This window comes from Haliotis rufescens, unplaced genomic scaffold (assembly GCF_023055435.1).
Source record: "Haliotis rufescens isolate VD_foot unplaced genomic scaffold, xgHalRufe1.0.p SCAF_1, whole genome shotgun sequence".
Lineage (NCBI taxonomy): Eukaryota > Metazoa > Mollusca > Gastropoda > Lepetellida > Haliotidae > Haliotis > Haliotis rufescens.
In genome coordinates this window covers 87,315,458-87,337,208 of record NW_025963779.1, presented here as the reverse complement: position 1 = coordinate 87,337,208, position 21,751 = coordinate 87,315,458, and the positions used below count along the sequence as shown (strand labels likewise).

Here is a 21,751-nt window from a genome sequence, read left to right as displayed (position 1 = left end):
CACCACAACATTACATTGTTCTATCAGTAGCTGAATTCTAGTACACCACCACATTACATTGTTCTATCAGTAGCTGAATACTAGTACACCACCACATTACATTGTTCTATCAGTAGCTGAATACTAGTACACCACCACATTACATTGTTCTATCAGTAGCTGAATACAAGAACACCACAACATTACATTGTTCTATTAGTAGTACACCACCACATTACATTGTTCTATCAGGACCTGAATACTAGTACACCATCACATTACATTGTTCTATCAGTAGCTGAATACCAGTAAACCACCACATTACATTGTTCTATCAGTAGCTGAATACTAGAACACCACCACATTACATTGTTCTATCAGTAGCTGAATACCAGTACACCACCACATTACATTGTTCTATCAGTAGCTGAATATTAGTACACCACCACATTACATTGTTCTATCAGTAACTGAATACTAGTACACCGCCACATTATATTGTTCTATCAGTACCTGATACTAGTCATTCAATGTAATGAATACTACACCACCTACCACACCCTCTCATAACATTGTCCATAAATAACTAAATATCAATATTACAAATTCTATGTATAACTAGAACACCACATTGAATTTGTATTTATAGTTTTCCTTATTTGTGCGTGTATCCAGATGCACGTAGATCGCTGGTATTACTAAAATATTCAAGATGTGAAAATTAATTGTCTGTGCAATTGAGTATATTCTCATATTTGTGTTGATGAAACTATATTAACGTCAACACAACGAAATACCGAAGGACCACGTGATCAAGACACAGTGACACGTGAACTGCTACTGAAGGCAGTGAAACTGACAACCGGCACGAATATTGGCAGATTACCAAACATCATGGAGACCAACCGAGGATAAAGGGAGGTAACTCTATTTACAGTAGAGCTGTCCACGGTCATAAATGAATGAAGCGCTCTTACTATACAGTCGCGTGAATTAGAATTAAACCGCGCTTATTTGGTAAATGTAATGAGAAAAGCTTTATATGTTCACATCTCTGGTGTTGTCAGTATTAGACAGAACTTAAAATAACAGGAACGCAGATGAGAAACACATGAAAGACATGACACCGTAACATGCTGTGGTGGACGTCATGTCGTTATCCACACCGTGACATGCTGTGGTGGACGTCATGTCGTTATCCACGCCGTGACATGCTGTGGTGGACGTCATGTCGTTATCCACGCCGTGACACAGACAATGCCTCAGACCGAGCACTTATCCGCCACGTTTGTTTGATGCTAAACCTCGAAGTTAAATATCAGAGAAATGCATAAACATCGAAAATAGAAGTTCCATAATGGCGTCCGACAACCTCATCAGTGACAATCACCGGTGCCATTTCAGCAAAATGGTTAACTAAAAATTACGTTTTACTTCCATAAACATTTAATTCAAGTCATTGTGTGTGTGTGTGTGTGTCTGTGTGTGTGTCTGTGTGTGTGTCTGTCTGTCTGTGTCTGTGTCTGTGTCTGTGTCTGTGTCTGTATTATTCTATGGCAGTGTAATGAATTGTTAAACAATGATCATAACTGTATTACATTGCTACTGTTGAGACTCAGTAGAAGTTCATTGCATTGTATTTGGACAATGATTAGTTGTCAGGGATGTAGTACTATTTAATAGAAGCAGTGGTGAGGAAGTTAGAAAGTTATTTTATTTAAATGGTCGAATTATCTGTAAACTTCCAGAATAGCGTAGATGGATGTCAAGCGTTATAGAAACATGTGAAATATTGTGAGATTTTCTGGTGATACTGGACTGCTCAAGCAGTATATTGTCAAGAGCATAATCCCCATATATTGAGAAAACCCTACTGAAGCCTAAAGGCTAAAAGGCTAAAGGACTTAAACACAAACTTTACATGTCGTCCCTGCAATACTGAAATGATCGAAGATAAGGCAGAAGTGACACCTTTCAAATCATATTTCTTCTGGATCGACGAGCCCCCAGCGTACAGCTGACGTAGATATAGAGAGCACAAACCCATACATGACAGTCAGGCGATATTCAGCTGTTTTAAGTCAATGTGAGAGAAAGGAGGACGAGTGTCCCAGTGTCACTGTGGTGGTATTTCTGGACGTGACTTTAATATTTTACAGACGCCTTATTCAGTTTGCTAAACCTCAGTGACTTACGTGGTAGTCTCCCTTTGCATGTCTTGCTTTCAGGTGATCAATTATGACTCGCTCATCAAGGTATGGAAGGGCAGACAGGTCATCGCCTGACGGACTGCGACCCTTTGGCGCTGAAAATCTGGAGCAGAAAACAACATTTGCATGTTTAAATAATGAAAGTATGTTCCCCTTATAATATGCGAGAAACTTTAACGTCTTGGGTGTATAACATCTTTAAGTGGAATTTAGAAGTATGATAAACAAGGGAGACAGTTCTATCGATGTCCTTCTTTATAACAGGGTTCGATCCCCGACCGCGTCATACCAAAAGACGTTAAAATATGGTACTTGTTGTTACCCTGTCTGGCGCTCGGCATTAAGGGGCTAAAACAAGGACTGATCGGCTCGGAGTCAGTATACTGTGTCTGAGTGGGGTATTCATGTTAAACTGCGGCATGGTATCTCAGTGAGCTAGCACTATAAATCGGCATCAGTCCGGACTAGTACAAGCAGCCACACAAACACACACACGTACATGCACGTCGCTATATAAGTGCAATAATCCTGGACGCGACGTTAAACCCCATTTCACCTCACCTCACCTTCTTTATAACAATGAATGTGACGTTTAGATGTAGTCATTAACACCGTTAACACTTGCTTGATAGCGATGTTTTTATCAACACCGAACGTCGCATCCATTGTTAAAATGAAGTTGTATAAGCATAAAACTATGCTGTGACTAATGTATGCCAGGAAATATAAAAACGTATAAACAGGAACCTGGTGTATATTCGACTCTACCGGAACACTGGGGGGCAAGTTAGTATGTCAGGGAGTGAGTGAGGGATCGGTGTTTGACGGAACACTGGGGGAAAGTTAGTATGTCAGGGAGTGAGTGAGGGATCGGTGTTCGACGCAATCGTTTGTGGCTAGTTTGTTAGTAATCTAGTCGCAACGTGTCAGGATATCTAGTCGCAACGTGTCCCCATATCTAGTCGGCTCTTGCGACAAGTTAAGGTCCTGAGGACATATTCCAATCAGGAATACTGTAAATGATTTTGAGATGAGACTATTGATTGAAGTGAGCTTTGAATATTTCTATTATGCCATTGATTTGAGGGCGTGGCAACATATTGTTGGAGAATAACCCAAACCAGATTGTAGACGCTCACCCTTTAGTGAAGTTCTCAGTCCGGATCAGGATCTTATTCAAACCTACGACAAGCGGATTCCGACAGCAAAGGGACACAACTCGAAACAAACTTTGGGCACAAATCTCACGTTGACATCCATCATGCGTAATGCATACTGAATGTGATATAGACAAATTATATGATCAAATAAGTGTAGGAGAAAGTGAAATAACGTGTTTTCTCAGGGAAATACATGTGTTTTATCCTCGACAAGAATATGGACACCAAGTTTCAAAAAGGAAAGTGAATATCGTTATCATGACAATAACCTATGTTTCTTAGATAATGTGCATAGAAATAAAAACGAACGAAGATCAATTACATTGGGGAAGTCGGGGGTTTATTAGCAAGAAGGCTGAACTGAATAACGATAAATGCCACAGAAAAATATGTTCTTACAACAAAATTGATATATACATTTCTGGTATTGTGTATTTACGTCCATATGTGTTGACATTGAACCATCAATCATATACACACGATATAAAACATGATTCATAAAACACAAAATACGATTATAAACACAAATGGAGACATTATTTAGCAATAATGGAATAACCGAAATTTATATTTTATCAAAAGGAAATAACTTACTTCTTCCATGTCGATAACTTTAGAAACATCCTGCTTAAAAAAATCGGAACTACACGCTGAAAACATATATACAAGTATCCTCCTTTTGAGCCCAACACCTTTTGATAACCTATTCATGAGAGTCCTGCTGAAACATAGATTTAAAAACACCCAACCCATATTTGACGAAAGAGCCTTCAGTGCAGCATTTATTAGAAACTCTGGCACCCAACCCACCTTGAGTTGACTAAGATAACAGAGTCCCCGCAGTTTATGTATAAAGCCCTACATATGGCTAATAACACCCAGTTCAAACATACTCTTCATGATATGTCCTCAATATTTGAAAGGAAGAATGTATCCATAGCGTTTTGTGTATGTATATGAATCTGTTGAGCGTGCTTGTTCATATCCATTAAGCAGTTGTCAATAGAATTGATCGGTGGCCACGGGGTTGTATGTAGAGCTGTGTAGAGAGATGTATAAAAAGCTCCGCCCAGGCGGGTACGATTGTCGTGACACCAACGCATGCACTTGCCAGGAAATGAAGATAAAGGGTGTTTGTGATAACACCTATAAGACCCCATCCTTGGAAAACAAGACAGATTGCATTGGTAAATAGTGCATGAAATATGCATGATTCGTGTACTTGCAGGTGACATTGAATACCGATGGATGTATTTGATACAGCGAAATGGGAGTTTGACAGGCAAAATACCCGAACACACAGAGCATAGTATTTGTGTTGTTTACCAGACATGTCAATAAAACTATCAGTGGTCGAAACATAAGTGGTCATCAATTTACAATAGTGTTTCCTTAAGGAGATAACGCAAAAACATTTTGTCATTTGAAATAAAATATATTGCATAGAGTGTGTCTTTGACAAGCTAGTTAAAGTTGCTACATGTATATTAATTCCTGACTTTTGTTATTATAGCCGACGGGATGAAAATAAAAGGTTCATAAAAAGACAGTTAACTGCAATCCACATTTGCAGGTCAGTTGTAAATCGTAGTCCTCACATATGAACACCAGGGCATGTAAAAATCAAAACAAGAACTTATTTAAATCAGTGAAATCATCAAAATAGAACTATACCACTTATTGACCTTTTCCCTGTGTCAGCTGTTTATGGCGCTATTGGTCCAAATAAACGTATGGTGAATCATAGTTTCAGGATGTCGTTTGTTGACGGTCTAACGTTTCGGCTATACGTTATGAATGCTTCACGGTTTGTAATTAAAGTCATCATCTGTAAATACGTACGTGTAAGTACACTGAAACCCCAATTATCAGGAGTGTGGATTAACGAGGTTCCTGATTGTTGAGTCCTCATAAATAAGGAATGCCTTTGTTTACAGTGAGTGAGTGAGTATGGTTTTACGCCGCTTTTAGCAATATTCCTGCAATATCAGTGCGGGGGACACCAGAAATGGGCTTCACACATTGTACCTATGTCGGGAATCGAACCCAGGTCTTCGGCGTGCCGAGCGAACCATTAGACTACCCGACCGACCCCCTTGGTTTGCAAGAATATTTCCTTAATAGTAATCGGGGGTACGGGTTGCCCAGTCGTCTAAGTTGCAGAGTTGCTTCCTTGGGCACGCCAGAAACCTATGATTGTGGGTTCGAATCCCGGTTCGCCCCGATGCAGTTATGTCAGCACCATACCCGTGCTCGTGGGTTTCACCGAAGTGGTAAACGTTTTCAGACCTGCAACGCTTCGGGCTTTCCTACCACAGAGAGCTGACACACGCCGTGATATAACTGGAATAATGTTAAAAGCGGCGTTAAACCCAACTTACTTACTCACTCATCTTAATTGTAATCATCCGGAAAACAGGGTGTCTAGACTAACGGGGTTGCACTGTTGTGATCTGACTGATGTGTAAGCATAGCATAGTTATTTCCACCCCCTATCTATGGCCGGAATATACTGACTACGAATTGTAAAAACCTGGTTTAGGCTGTGAACGTTCAAGAAATTCGTTGCAACAAATATGGCCTGGATTAAAACTTAATCTACCATAGCTGTACATACAGGTTGTCAATTAACACAAACTTCACTGTTCAGTTAACAATAATTGTACTTTTAAATACTTCCTACTTGACCTAAATACTTCCTACTTGACCTGAACAAAAGTACTAAAAATATGTTTGCATTTTAAGACACGTAATTGGAGTTTGTGTGATGTGTGTAAATATCCATATTTGTAAACAGTGATGTGAAAAAGTGACATATTTGCGGGTTTGTTTTCTATTGTTGTCCGTGCGCGGCTATCTTCATCCGCGTTATGATGGCCAGGATGACAGATGCGTCAACACATCATCTACAGCAGCAGCAGCAGCACGCATGTCAGAGGACAACTAAATATGTTTGTCTTCATAGTGGAGACTACAACTCACGAACAAGCACACAAAGTTCATGGATGTTCTTTCTTGTTGGTGGCAATGGTCAGGGGGTCTCCTCGGTGACATTTATCTTAAGATACTCATCTATCTATTTAGCATCAGTATATTTTCGCACAGACGGTGAAAATATTATTTTTCAAAAGCGGCGTACAACCTCACTCACTACACTCACTACAACCTCATGTGTGCCAGACATCTATCATCGTGGGTTCGAATCCTGATTCAACCTGATTATGTTTCTAACGTTACTCGTTGATTTCCCACATCACTCACTCACTCACTCACTCACTCACTCACTCTCTCACCAGTAGAATAGTTTTCTTGTCTCACTCAATGGGTCATCACATATTACTTTCCGCTGTTGCGCATCCTGTTATAATTATTAAGTTCATAATTGCCTGGCCTATTTCAACATTACTGGTTTATCGGTGGCGTTATAACGGGGAAGAAGGTTTGAATGTCTTCATATACGGTGTGAGTAGTTTAGCAAAATTCCTGCCACATCACAGCGCGGAACACTAAATGGAGGCCTCAAATATTGTACCAATCTGGGAATCGAGCACGTGTCTTCAGCTTGACGAGCGAACACTTCAATCACTGGGCTACCGCACTTCCACTTATAATGAATTTGACATTCATCGGGCGGAGGCAATATATCAAATGATAAGTTATGATATGGTGTTTCACTGTCGTCACCTTTCCATTAAGAATGGTGTTTGAAATATGTATTCTGTATTCAATCCAAACTTATACCGTAGACGTTTCTTTTATAATCCAATTACCAACAGCTTTAACGTGAACGAGGGGAACCATTTCGCTATGTATTCACGTGCACAGGAAGCACGTGCTTCTTCTGAATACCTCTCCAACGCTGCTTGTAATATTGTGTTTGTTTGTTTGTTTGTTTGTTTGTTGTTTAACGCCGCCCTCAGCAATATTCCAGCTATATGACGGCAGTCTGTAAATAATCGAGTCTTGACCAGACAATCCAGTGATTGATATCATGAGCTTCGATCCACGCTACTGGGATCGACGACATGCATCAACCAAGTCAGCGAGCCTGACCACCCGGTCCCGTTAGTCGCCTCTTACGACAAGCATAGTCGCCTTTCACAGCAAGCATGGATTGCTGAAGCCCCAATATACCCCGGATCTTCGTAAGGTAAGGTGAGGTGAAATGGGGTTTAGCGTCGCGTCCAAGATTATTGCACTGATATAGCGACTTGCATGCACGTATGTGGGGGGCTGCTTGTATTAGTCCGGGAAAATGCCGATTTTATAGTGCTAGCCCATTGAGATACCATTCCGCAGTTTAACATAGATACCCTACTCAGACACAGTATACTGACTCCGAGGCAACCAGTCCTTGTTTTAGCCCCTTAATGCCGAGCGCCAGGTAGACGTTACCATCTGTTAACTTCTTTTGGTATGACGCGACTGGGGATCGAACCCCGGATCTTTCGCTCTCCGGGCGGACGCTCTATCACAATACAACGGAGGCGGTCGCTTGTAATATAGAAATTGCAGCTCACACTGGACATATTAATATATATGTTAATCTCGTGATGATCCAGAGGGTTAGCTACAAATACCACGTATTGACAGTGACTTGGATAAACACAGGCAGACTAACACAATACACTCATTTAGGACACACGCCTTTAATGGTCTCATATTGATACAATGAAACTTGGAAAGAACAAATACGTTTTGTGCTAAGTGCTGTACAGAATTGGACGGTTAATGTGCGTGTCGGTGAAGAATATGAATCTTGATATTGAGGTCAGTCGGTACCGGAGGTCAACATTTAGTGTGATTAACATAATGATCTATCTGACAAACGTCTTCGGGAGTAGTGTCAATATTTAGGCATCGTTTGGACAGGTCAAATGAACCTTTCGCAGACTGTCCAACACTGGGTTTCAGGTATTGACGAAGAGCCTAAGAAAGCCGGCTGACCAACACGTGTATCCTATCGGCAATATTAATGACTGATTCAACAGACGCTTCTCCTAAATGTGTTAAATCATATTAATCATTTCAAAGACGAAGAGTCATTTCTGCATACCAGGATAAGGCTATCATAGGTCTTTGAGGATAGACCCCAAATCTTTAAAGAACTTTATCAACTATCGGCAATATTAATGACTGATTCAACAGACGCTTCTCCTAAATGTGTTAAATCATATTAATCATTTCAAAGACGAAGAGTCATTTCTGCATACCAGGATAAGGCTATCATAGGTCTTTGAGGATAGACCCCAAATCTTTAAAGAACTTTATCAACTATCGGCAATATTAATGACTGATTCAACAGACGCTTCTCCTAAATGTGTTAAATCATATTAATCATTTCAAAGATGAAGAGTCATTTCTGCATACCAGGATAAGGCTATCATAGGTCTTTGAGGATAGACCCCAAATCTTTAAAGAACTTTATCAACTATCGGCAATATTAATGACTGATTCAACAGACGCTTCTCCTAAATGTGTTAAATCATATTAATCATTTCAAAGATGAAGAGTCATTTCTGCATACCAGGATAAGGCTATCATAGGTCTTTGAGGATAGACCCCAAATCTTTAAAGAACTTTATCAACAAACGTTTACGAAGGGCAAATCCTGCACAAATCATAGCAGATATTAAATGATTGATGTGGAACAAAAGCGTGCAAAAAGTGTCCAGTAGGCCCCCCTTTATATTTGACCCCTCCCTTTTAAAGAAAATGCTGGATCCGCCCATGGAAACGCAGTACATGTTGTAAGGGTGCAGTCGGACACGTGGAGATTCGAACCCGGGCCTTCTGAGTGAAGGGTCAACGTTTAAACCATCAGGCTATCCCACTGGCACGAACCTTACATTGAATTCTATCAGACGGTTTAAAGATATGTAAATATTAACGTCAACGCTAGAGAATAACCAGTCTCGATTATCTGCTAAAATAGATTCCATTGAGCGTAGAAGGCAAAATTGTGGTGACAAATATATGAAGGGATCCCTAAAAATCAGTGATGACACCAGGCGAAAAGTCGCACATTTTCATTTTCACAAAAAGTTAACAGCTTTTATGTTCGGCAGAATTTCTGCAACCATTACCTTCAAGAGGGAAATATATATTTGTAAGGAATAAATACGTTTTTTCACATGTTCAAGTATTGCTTACTAATTAGAGTATCCATATTAATAATATCGTCCTGTGGTATCAAACAAATACAGTCACGTCCCTCTAAATAGCACTGATTTAATCGGTTCCCATCATTAGTGTCGGATAGAGCCGATTGTCGGGTTAACGAGTGTCGGATTAACGAGACTTGACTGTAGTCACATGCTAATATTCGAGGATACTATAAAATGTCAACCTAACAGAGATATTCAGAGTGATGATGATGAAAGCTTGTCTGTTGTATCATTCGGAGGAGCATATTGGGATTGAAACATACGTTGGAAACAAGCCTTGACTGGATGGGAGAACGATGCAACCTCAAGGTTACCCCTCCAACCTTCAAGTGCTTTGATATACATTTTTCATGTTTAAACAAAGTTTGTGATCCCGTGTTTTTTATCTGGTGAACAATTGCTTGCCTTTGCAAGTATTTGTGACGGGTGCCACCAGTGGTGCAGGACATGCGATGGTGATTTATATACACATGCTCATGATCGGACTTGTACGATGGACTCTGCTAAGATTTCCTAAGATCATGTAAATTGATTTTTACCCTTTTAATTATTTTATATTAGTATTCCAGCTATATCATAAATACTAGTATTCACAAGTCAGAATTGAATTTCCGAATTTTTACTTCTCCCGATGTTTCACCCTTAAGTGTACCTTGCACACTGACATTTATGAGACAATACCATGTTTTAAATCATTATGAACAAATACACAAGATCGAATAAACTACGACAGTCATTCCCATGATGTTAATCGTGACACCAATACTGTTTGCTAGAAGTGGGAAGTATATTAAGACCATATTATTTTATCAAAGTCGGAAGGAACGTTTGAACAAATAATTGGTATATTCCATACCAATACATGCGATTCTCTACCAACAAATGTGAAAACACTACCACTGAACAAAGATGAATCCACGCACCTATTCCAAATTTGTCTGTACAAAGTTAGGGTTTATACATCATATGTATCAAAGTGGAACCCTGATAGTCAGATCGCCGTTAATCCAGAAAATAAAAACTGTCACTGTAAGAGAATAACCAGCCTAGCATTTCTCCCGAAACAGATTCCACTTTGCGTAAAGAAACAACGTTTTCCGGATGACATTTGTTGGCCACCATTTATACACCGAACATTGCTCCGCGATAATAACTCGTTAATCCGGAAATTTGTTATTCTGATGATTAACGAGGAAACATATGATCCGGATGAACGAGGTTCCAACATAATAGAAAACAATGTACTATTTACTATGATAAACATAATAATATAATTACACGCCCTGAACCCACAAAAATAGATTAAATTAATAACATGCAAAAATACTTGCTCTTTCATGCTTCCGCCGCCTTATTCTTCTCGTTTGTAATAAACAACGTTACTGCAACGAGGAAAACACATACTTCCCAAATTAAGGGTAAAAAACATCAAATCTTCACACCTTGAAAACAAACTATCGTACACGTTGGAAATGTTGATCTACTCCTTATGTCAAAGTCGGGAGCTGAACGATCAATGCCGGCATTGTTCTTTTCCTATAAACCACATTCTTTACAACTTTGGGGCAATGTATTCGGCATACATTCGCTCGGCCCAGCGCCAATGTTTATTTGTAGAATCTTAATGAAATGTGATGGAAAACAAGCAGGAGTGTCCACAGCAGGGCTAGCATTGACACTGGCAAAGAAACGACCACGCCGCTTCATTAATATTTGTTATCATGGTTTTATATGCAAGGTGCTTGCTACATTTATACTGGGCACTGCTTGGAATTTTAAGTCTTTAGGAACACATGATCCGATTCTGGAGCGAGGGTGCATGTGAGATAGGCCGGCGATTTCCTATTCCAAAGTTTATTTGTAATAACTTTGCAAAACTGATATTTATAACTATCAAAATGTCATGATGTCTCGTCGGGACAGAATTATACAGTTTAACACTGATGTTACAGTGTACGATAGACAGTCATTAAATAGTTACTTACTTATACAAATTGCATGGCGGGTGGTACCGGTAGGGAGTGAGTGAGTGAGTGAGTTGGGTTTAACGCCGCTTTTAACAGTATTCCAGTTATATCACGGCGTGTCAGCTTAATGTGGGAGGAAAGCCCGAAGTGATCAAGGTCTCAGACGTTTACCACTTCGGTGAAACCCACGAGCACGGGTATGGTGCTGACAAACCTAGAAACATAATCGGGTCGAACCGGGATTCGAACCCACAATCATAGGTTTCTGGCGTGCTCAAGGAACGCAACTCTGCACAGCGAATCGCGGCGCCTTAGACGACTGGGCCACTCGTGCCTCCCTACCGGAGGGGAAGGACATGCTTACCCTTTTCGAGAACACCTGGTCTTATCACTGATTTTCAGTGGTCCATTGATATAATTTCTTTGGGCTCTTGAATTTCAGAACAACAAATGTAAGTACATGTACAGAAAAAAATGTACTTTTCTTCGTAAGAGGTGGATATGCCCATTTGTATTTATGTAAATAAAGCGACAAAACCCTTTCCATATCCAATAGAAATATCTGCTTACAACAGAGTCGATTGTACAATTCCGACTATATCATGAGCATGTGTTCAAGTATCAGTATCAAAAAGGGATGACACCAGGTGTTCGCAAAAGGTGAGCGTACCCTGCGCCACCGGTGGCACCCGTCACAAACACATGCAAAGGCAAGTAACTTTTCACCTAAAAAAACACGTCTACGTCCACATGTCTTCCATAAATCTTTTTTAAATCAATTTGACTGTATAACTCCAATATCTATGTTATTATACGATAATCGTCTGACATATTTAACGTTGGTCATCACGGCTATCACAATGCCATCTTATTTCAAGTTGTTATATTTGTTTTAAGGTCGATGAGAAAGAACCAAGATAGTTAATCAGCCGCTGGGTGATATGGCTGTTACACATGGAAGAAGAGTGTTCCTGACTATGAATGCCCTAGCGAATAACAATGGTTTACCAGAAGAGGAAAGAAATAATTACGCTCGTTCGGAAGGGCGCCACAATACATAGCGAATATCACATCACAGTTAATCATATGTACATCATAAGTGGATATTAACTATATATATCATCCATACTTGATTCAGCAGAATACATTATATTGCTATATGTATGTCTTCAGTGATGGCGGTGTTACCTTGGGGTCATGTGTAAATACGCTGTTTGGTTATTGGAAAAATGCTTACATAGACATAACAAGGCTCATTCCCCAACTCTTTGTGCTCTGTGTGATCAATATTTGTTTGTTTGTTTGTAGTTTAACGCCGCACTCGGCAAAATTCCAGCTATATGACGGCGGTCTGTAAATAATCGAGTCTGGTCCAGACAATCCTGTGATTGACATCATGAGCATCGATCCACGCAATTGGGATACGATGACCAAGTCATTGAGCCTGACCACCCAATCCCGTTAGTCGCCTTTTACGACAAGCATAGTCGCCTTTTACAGCAAGCATGGGTTGCTGAAGATCTATTCTAACCCGGAATAACCAATAAACTGAATACTTTTAGTAAGAAGAATAAGCCTAATGTAAGGCTCTCGTGTTTCATCTAAAAGCATTATGATTCCTTACAACTGTGAAACGCTCTGTTCTGCTATCCCATCTACACCATATACGCGACCCCCTCACCCCCACGCCCAACCCTAACCCTCACCCTAACCCTAACTGAGACACCATCCTGCATATATGTGTGTCCAAGACGTTGTGTGTCCTTGTAGACTGAGCTCCCGACGATGAGCCCACACTTCCTGACACTGATTACATACACGGTAATCTTTCTGTAAAGTTTACCAAGCGGAATCATTATCGCACGAGACTCAAAATAGTGATAATGACATTTTAACTTGGAATGGGAAAGCTTCAGGTGTGTGGCATTCGGTAGTCTCACACGACGGACCATCCTATCAAACACTGGTTGATTAAAATCACCCCCTGTTCATTACAGCAAATGTGACAGTGATTTCCCCAGTACGTGGTAAATCTCCATTCCCCCGTCTGGCAACATCGTGCTAGCTGACTCTCCTGTCGATACACAATGCGACCGAGCTTCTCTATACGTTTCACTAGTTTGCAACAAGTATCACTTTTTCTACACTTGTGGATTTTCCTGCGATTTGTTTGTCCAGCAGGCGAGGCTGTTGTATGAGCTGGCGTCCCCTGTGAGCGGCCCCGTACCTTCAGCTTATGGGGGGGACGCATGGAGCCGAATGTCGACGTCCGCATGATAATCCACAATTTGCGAAACCCAGGCGAAATCTCCGCTGATCCGCTCTTCCTCTTCGCGGCCCCTGGCTTATAGCAGCACACAAGAAACACTGCTGCGTTCGTGTGCGAAGATCACACTGTCCATGAAAAGTTTAATTTTTCGGATAAAGCTATATTGTAGATTGTTAAAAGCTATCTCTGAAACATTCCAGTTTTTGTTGATTTATTTAATTGTGAAAATTGATAGAAATTATGACACCTCGGTGATATATGCTTATTTGACAAACTAGTGAATGCTGTTTACTTTTGTTGTTTCATTATTTAGTACATCACACTTTAAAGATTACTACACGAGTGTCTGTCTGATACTATTTATCTCATTAGTTGTTTCAAAACGTATTTAAAGAGCGAAAGCGCGTTAATTACATTTTGAAACAACGAATAGTAAGATTAACCTTTAGTGCAGTAATCCGTTTCTTACGCATCCATAAATCGCATCACTTTAGTATGGAATCGATCGATATTTTGTCTATTCGCATGATCGCAGTGGCGCATCAATACATAACACGGTGATAAGTGTCATCAACCGGCGTACTGTTTAATACTCATTCCTAGTGTCACCCTCCGCAAATCGTGTCCGCCATATCTGTGGATTATCAAGGCGATGATGGTTATGCAAACTGGATAAGATCAATGAACATCGACTGAAGCACGAGTAACTTATCAATGAATTATAGTCAGGAAATTAGTCCGTCATAATCTGACCTTAGGTCATCACCATGGAGTAACCAATCACCGACCTGGAATTCGATATCACACATATGTTTGGTAGCAGTAATCTCAAACGAGTTTCTCAGTAGGTATAAAAGAACTGTGAATCTCTCGTTTCGTTAACAGGAGCGCACCTGAACCAAAGTGGTTCTCCTTATAGGCTCTGGATAATGGACCAACAGATGTCGCAGTTAGCAGACATAACAGTTATTTATCCAAAGATTAAACTGCACACGGATGTAACCTTCAATGAAAGCTTTCATAAATTCACCTGCGCATTGAAGCACACCATTCACTTGAGTGAGTGAGTGAGTGAGTGAGTGAGTGAGCGAGCGAGCGTCTGATGTGGGAAATCAACGAGTAAGGTTAGAAACATAATCAAGTTGAATCAGGATTCGAACTCACGATGATAGATGTCTTGCACACCTATCAAGGAACTTAAGTCTGCACAGTGAATTTCGACGCCTTAGACCAATCGCCTCCCTTTTTAAACATAAGCCTACTTGCGATGCGGCTGAACTTTGATCTGACACTATATCTCACATCTCATGCCATACTTGGCTATGGGCACGGGTGGGCCAGCCGTCTCAGGTGCCACAATTGTAGTTTGTATCTCAAATTCTCCGAGATGTTTTTGTCAGCACCAATTCTGGTTGGTTTCACGTGATATTACTGAAACACTGTCCACAGTGGCTTTAAACCCAACTCACTCACTCACTTTGGGTGACAGGCCAGAACCACACAGAGTTCACATTGAAAGACGGGCGCACTACCAGTATACTGTGGGGACGGTGATCTCGCGTTATTTACACTTGGACTTACAAGATGGAGAGAGAGAGAGAGAGAGAGAGAGAGAGAGAGAGAGAGAGAGAGAGAGAGAGAGAGAGAGAGAGAGAGAGAGAGAGAGAGAGAGAGAGAGAGAGAGAGCAATGTTGGAAGTTTATAGTTGGATTATAAAGTTCTCCCGATCATGAATGGTGCGAGGATCAAGCTGGCCCTAAAATTGGGGTGTCAAAAGTGTGATCCCAGCAAGTCCCAGATTTAGGGTGAAATACGTATGATCCAGCTAGTCCTAGATTTAGGGTGACATACGTATGATCCAGCTGGTCCTAGATTTAGGGTGACATGCTTGTGATTCAGCTGGTCCTAGATTTAGGGTGGCATACGTATGAGCCAGCTAGTTCTAGATTTAGGGTGGAATACCAAGTATATTTCAAGACAGTAAAAGATTTAGGGTGTCAAAAGTGTGATCCTAGATGGCCCTAGATTTAGGTTGTCATGGTATGGTCCAAAATAGTTCTAGATTTAAGGTGTCAAAAGAGTAATCATATACATTTTGGAATGTGGAAGGCTTAAGTATTTCCTGATAATTCCTAATTATTTTACTAGAAATGTCCAAGAGTGTACAATGTATATAACACGTTCATTTTTCGCGAGACGGTGTCATATGTGAACATGCACTGACATGCATTGCGGTGTACTTGACACTGAAATAAATAGGACGACTGTGGTTTCTCAAGTGATTTTGTTGATGAACTGTGGGTTGAGTTTTTTACAAAATGTAGAACACCGCCTGACCTCAGGAAATCCAGTTTGTGGAATTCGTCACTTTTCCGAAAACTCTTAAACACGTTAAAACACGCAATTTGTTCCCCTTTCCCGGCCATGGAAGTGGTGGGTTACACCTGTTTTCTATCCTGTTGTGACATGCACAAAACCTGCTTTAGCACCTGTGTGGTATCCAGGTATTTCCATGCTCGGCCTCCTTCAGATGTTTGTACCCTTGTCTGGACGGTGCCCCCTGGCCCTGCAGCCCTATATAGCGCCTAAAGGGGGCTGTCACAACACGTTTCCTCAACACAAAACCAATGAGGTTAAAGGGTTCACCAAAAACTAGCAATTAACCTGTAGTGGATTATTAACGTTACACGGCCCGCTTTTCGTTCCTGGTGATTCAACAGGTGTTTTCTTCGTAAGAATGCCAACAGTTATTCGTATTTATTTCTTCTTTATTGTCAAATACGTGGAATATCAAACACGTGTATTAATATTTGTCACTGGAATACCTTATCGTTGGCTGATTAAACCCTGGTGTTTATAATACGTGTTCTATATAGAGAGAAGAACATCATAATAGGACACCCGGTGTCAATACTGATATTAAGATAGACATGCTATCTGTTCGCTCCATCTCTGATTTGCATCTGCAATTCACAATGTATCTCTCCCTAAATTTGAGATCAAGTGTTTTATTAGAATAGCCTTTTCCGAATCAATAGTTTCCTAATCATATAATACATGCCCAATAATATATAAAATTAATTACAAAGTCACGTACATCTATTATATAATCAGTATTTGTTAATTTATTTCATACACTCAGATGTAATGTAACGCTACCCGTTGTCCCAATACTGGTGGTGCATTGTAACTATTACAGTGTAATGTAATTCTACCCGTTGTCCCAATACTGGTGGTGCATTGTAACTATTACAGTGTAAAGTAATTCTACCCGTTGTCACAATACTGGTGGTGCATTGTAACTATTACAGTGTAATGTAATGCTACCCGTTGTCACAATACTGGTGGTGCATTGTAACTATTACAGTGTAATTTAATTCTACCCGTTGTCACAATACTGGTGGTGCATTGTAACTATTACAGTGTAATGTAATGCTACCCGTTGTCACAATACTGGTGGTGCATTGTAACTATTACAGTGTAATGTAATTCTACCATTGTCCCAATACAGGTGGCGCATTGCAACCATTACAGTGTAATGTGATGCTTCCCATTGTCCCAGTACTTGTGTGATGCATTACAGTGTAATTACATTCCACCCCGTGTACTTGGAACTTGCTTTCTGAATATTCCTAAAACAGTGCAAAACCATATCCGCTTAATCAGCAGTTGTCTTACATAAAATATAGCAAATAAGAGGATATTGTAAAATGAAGATCGGTAAATGCTGATCGTACTATAAGCTGACTTTGTAGTGTATTTGAGTAGAAAGTAAAGCTGTAACTAAAGATAAAAAGCCCGTTCCATAATTATAAGAAATCTCTGCGAGAAGCAGAGTCCATTGTACGATTCAAAATGTATCATTAGCATGTGTTTATAAAACACGTGATAGCGATTATACCAGAGATCCTGCCCAACCCGTGGTACCCGTCAAAGACACATGCAAAGGCAAGTCAAATGTTCACCTGAAAATAAATAGGAACTAATTGTAAGCACGGGTAACGAGGGATACTGATCTTCTGTGAGGTGTTTTCATAATGGAATAGATGGTGAAAGGTAAAATGTTTAAAGGCGTAAAAGTGAAAAAGACAGCCTGACTGACTGCCAACACAGCGGGTCTTTTTAATCAAGACTCCAGTGATCCTGTTCTTGGAGATCTTTGCTTTCTGTTCCAAATAGTTCTTTATCTGTTAAGACTGACAAGACCTTTTCGAGCTCTCGGGGAATTACCACTAATATGAAGTCATGGACGTCGTGACAAGGGAAGGTTATTCCAGTCCAAATCCTACTGATCTGAACATGAGAAAGAGGAGGTTTGGAGCCAATTACCTACAGCCAACATCAAACGAGGACGATTGGATACTGTAGTCAAGTCTCACACATAGCCATCCGGAAATGCAGCTAGAATAATAAAACGCCAGGACTTGTTGTGTGTGCACTTTCAAAGGAGTGGATGAAGGAACAATTACGAAGTGCTTACAAACACAAAGTCATTAAAGGGTTAGAGCTAGCGCTGTTGTTGTACGTGTCTGAGTGGGAAACAAGTAAGAGAAAGTTCCTCGAGTTTAGTAACAAAGTTGTGTGCTACGTGCTCAGGGAGTTGGCTCGGATTGCGGTCTGTCTCCACACAACCAGGTCGGTTTGGGTGAGGTCGGGCCTAGGGGTGCACAGTGCTTCATTCACTGGGAGACTTTATCATTGACTTTATCAAGTTATCATTGCAGAACGATCTAAGTTGTTTTTGTTATTGTGTCAAGATGTTTTTACACAAGGCTTTTACAAAAACAACATATGACAGACTCACATTTCACATTTTGATTTGAGTAAGTGTGTGAGTATGGTTTTACGTTGAATTCAGCAACAGTGCAGCAATATCACAGCGAACCAACTAAATCGAACCCGGAATTTCGGTGTAACGACCGAACGCTCTAACCAGTAGACTACCCCAATATTGTATTTGTTTTGAAAGTGTACAGGTGTTGTATTGATATAAGAAATATAGTAATAAGGGAAACCGACTTAACCCTTGCTGATATACTGACATCTGATTGCTAAGTGATGTCTTCAGTCTCCATGATGGTACATGTAGGGAGGGGTAGAATTCACGAACACCTACCATCACTTTCAGAGGTGTCATTACTTTTCCAGTTTCAGGAGCTTGTTTTAATTCCCTGTCTGTTTTTTTAAAGGAATGGTTTATATCTTTATATGAATTAGTGTTGAGAAGCATTCTTGACCAACTGGACACCATACACACACTCGATATGACGGCAGTCTGTAAATGATCGAGTCGGGGCCAGACAATCCAATGATTGACATCATGGGCATCGATCGATTGGGATATGATGACATGCATCAACCAAGTCAGCGAGCCTGACCTATTCCACCTTGTAACTTCACGGGTCACGTACGTACACACACTTACACACACAATGACATTACAACAAGTTCACACAGGGATGGGACCCGCAGTAAAACATGCATAACACAATACAGTTATTGTTAAGCAAGAAGCGACATACACTCTGATATTGTTGAACCACCGACTTCCTAATTTAAACAATATGTTACTATTTTACCCTTATAAAATCTAATAAATATCTTAGACAAATCCATACCAGCTCACACTTTATTGATAATAAATGCATTTTCTTCAAAGACACTGTCAATATTTGCAAATATGGATTTTGATTTTGAACCCTATTATTCCATCAATTTCATATATCTTTTAACACAATGTATCTCTATGGCCACGATAGAAGCCTTATCAATAACACTCCGCTTCTCTCGAACAACGGTTAATTCATCATGTTGGCCCCTGTGGCTACGGATTATAACAGTTTAACTTCATATGTCATCGTTTGAATATACGTCCCATTGATGGAATAAATATCAGCCCATGATTGGGGAATTTATAACATTACACCGTCAGTGGGAAAGACTGCTAGGTTTGACAAATGTGATCCAGTAATACCTACTAATACCAAATCGTTTAAAACAAAATAAATACACAATATTTACGTCCATGCTTGTTGTGGATTCACAATGGTCAACTTCCCGTTTGGGGGTGCGGTCATGGAGTTCACGTGCCCTTAGTCACGCCGTATTGACGGAGCATTAAAGTCAAGAAAGTTAACAGTTTAAGCAAGTATTCAGCATTTTGTAACACTCTGTAGTATTTAGTTGCCCCCCGAGACAATTCTTCCGGAAATCGAAGTTCACGACAGGGGACTTTCACATCCTTCTTTGAACTGCTTTTTAAAATAGATCAGTTAAAAACTGTCGGGCAAGAGAAGGTATACACCAATGTTTGATGGTGTTCAAAATTGAAAAAAAACAAACATCATTTTTTTTGGCATATTTTATACGGATCTCGAAGTTGTGTTGTGGGCTTGAAGTTTGCAGTGTTTCTGAAACTGTCTTCCGCCTAGTAACATTATGATAAGGTTTGAAGTTTTGGGGTCAAATTCAATTTTCAAATGTATACTTTCTTTTGCCCGGCAGTTAACATCAATATAGTATTGAGAATAGCGAAAAATATGTATGCTGCAAATTTTAAAAAAACAACATTCTGTTAGGTTATATACTTTGACACATAGAATAAAACCGTACCCAACATCTGAACGTGATTATTGGGAAAGCGTTGAGTCGACGGTAAGAACCCAGTGAGCTCAAGTCTATATTGCATACACGCAGATGATGACTACAGATAGACTTTGTTCTGACTCTTGTGTAACTGTGGTAGTTCTGGTGGTATACGAGAATACGTTTAGGTGCTTACATCACGGTACGTTGTGGTTCCAGCTGTGTGGGGATACGGCATTTACCATGAGGAGGAAGTGAACATTGCGGGGAAGGATGTACCCATCATGTCTTTAGAATATGCCAGTGGTTTTTTTTTGATAATGGACATGTGTTGTGGCACGTGTTTTTTTACAATATCCTGATTACTTACTGTAAAGTGTATAATTGAGACAAATAACTGCAATATGGTTTTAGTAAGTTGGTCTAAACGTTCTTCATCTACGATTCCGAATTTTTTTTTAAAGCTGCTCAAGAACGTAGAGTTTACCTAAATATATTTTTTATCATTATAATGATACCATAAACAAAACATTAACTTTGTCCATTGCCATTTCCATTCTGTTACCTATCAGTGCTAATTATCCCCGCCCGGCCTCCCGTTGGCCCATTGTCTATCGCCTATACCAATCAGTGTTAAGAGCTGGCTTCCTTTTGTCCATTGCTAATCTCCTATCGGCTCCCATTGTTAAGTTTCCACCTTTGTTATCCTTATTACTTTTGTTGTTCTTAAAGGTGAATATATATGTTCTCAGCCTCATAGCATTTATTCACCCGATGAAGGAGTACCCCGAAACTTGTGTTTCTCATAATAAAGAAGTTGACGTCCATAAGTTCTTTTCCTTCAGTGTATCACTTCTAAATGCATTTCAACGACTTAAAACATTAACAGGCAATACTGTTTTACCCTTGACAATATTTTGAACAACTAAGTGGCATTTAACATGCCTTACGTAATAAGTGGAACTAGCGTCTTACCTTGTCATTGTGGAAGTAAATAATCCTCTCAGACCAGAGCAGTACTTCCCATGTCGTGTAACCAATACATCCAAACACCAGTCATGTAATGCTTCTCTCTCACTCTATATCTCACTTGTAGTTTCTGGGATTTGTTTAACCATTCACAATTGGCCGAGACGTCCCGAGGCAGCGAGCGGCTGGGTCACAAAACAAACTGACGACCAGCACACGATCAACATGGCCCCCTCCCTAAACTAGTCAACTTCAAAGTCAGGACAGTCGCTGCTCCCTTTCGTCAGAACACCATTGTCTACTTCTTGATTATGGCTTTGAGGTTAAACGTGTGGATGGCATTTCTTAGCTGAATCAAGTTTAATGACTTGATGGCGTGTAGCCATGGAAACACAATATACATCACTGTATGCCGATTGTAAATGTGGCGAGTAAATATTGAAAT

At 40.1% G+C, this 21,751-nt stretch overlaps 1 long non-coding RNA gene across 1 annotated transcript in view; it reads right to left on the bottom strand.

Annotated features, from left to right (window-relative positions):
• LOC125384256 overlaps positions 1–21,396 on the bottom strand; it is a 31,106-nt gene extending 9,710 nt beyond the window's left edge. The window contains exons 1-2 of the long non-coding RNA XR_007223096.1: positions 21,313–21,396; positions 2,175–2,292 (exon numbers count right to left, since the gene is read on the bottom strand). This is a non-coding gene — a long non-coding RNA (uncharacterized LOC125384256). The remainder of the gene's footprint in view (positions 1–2,174; positions 2,293–21,312) is intronic.
• Positions 21,397–21,751: the final 355 nt, after the last annotated feature.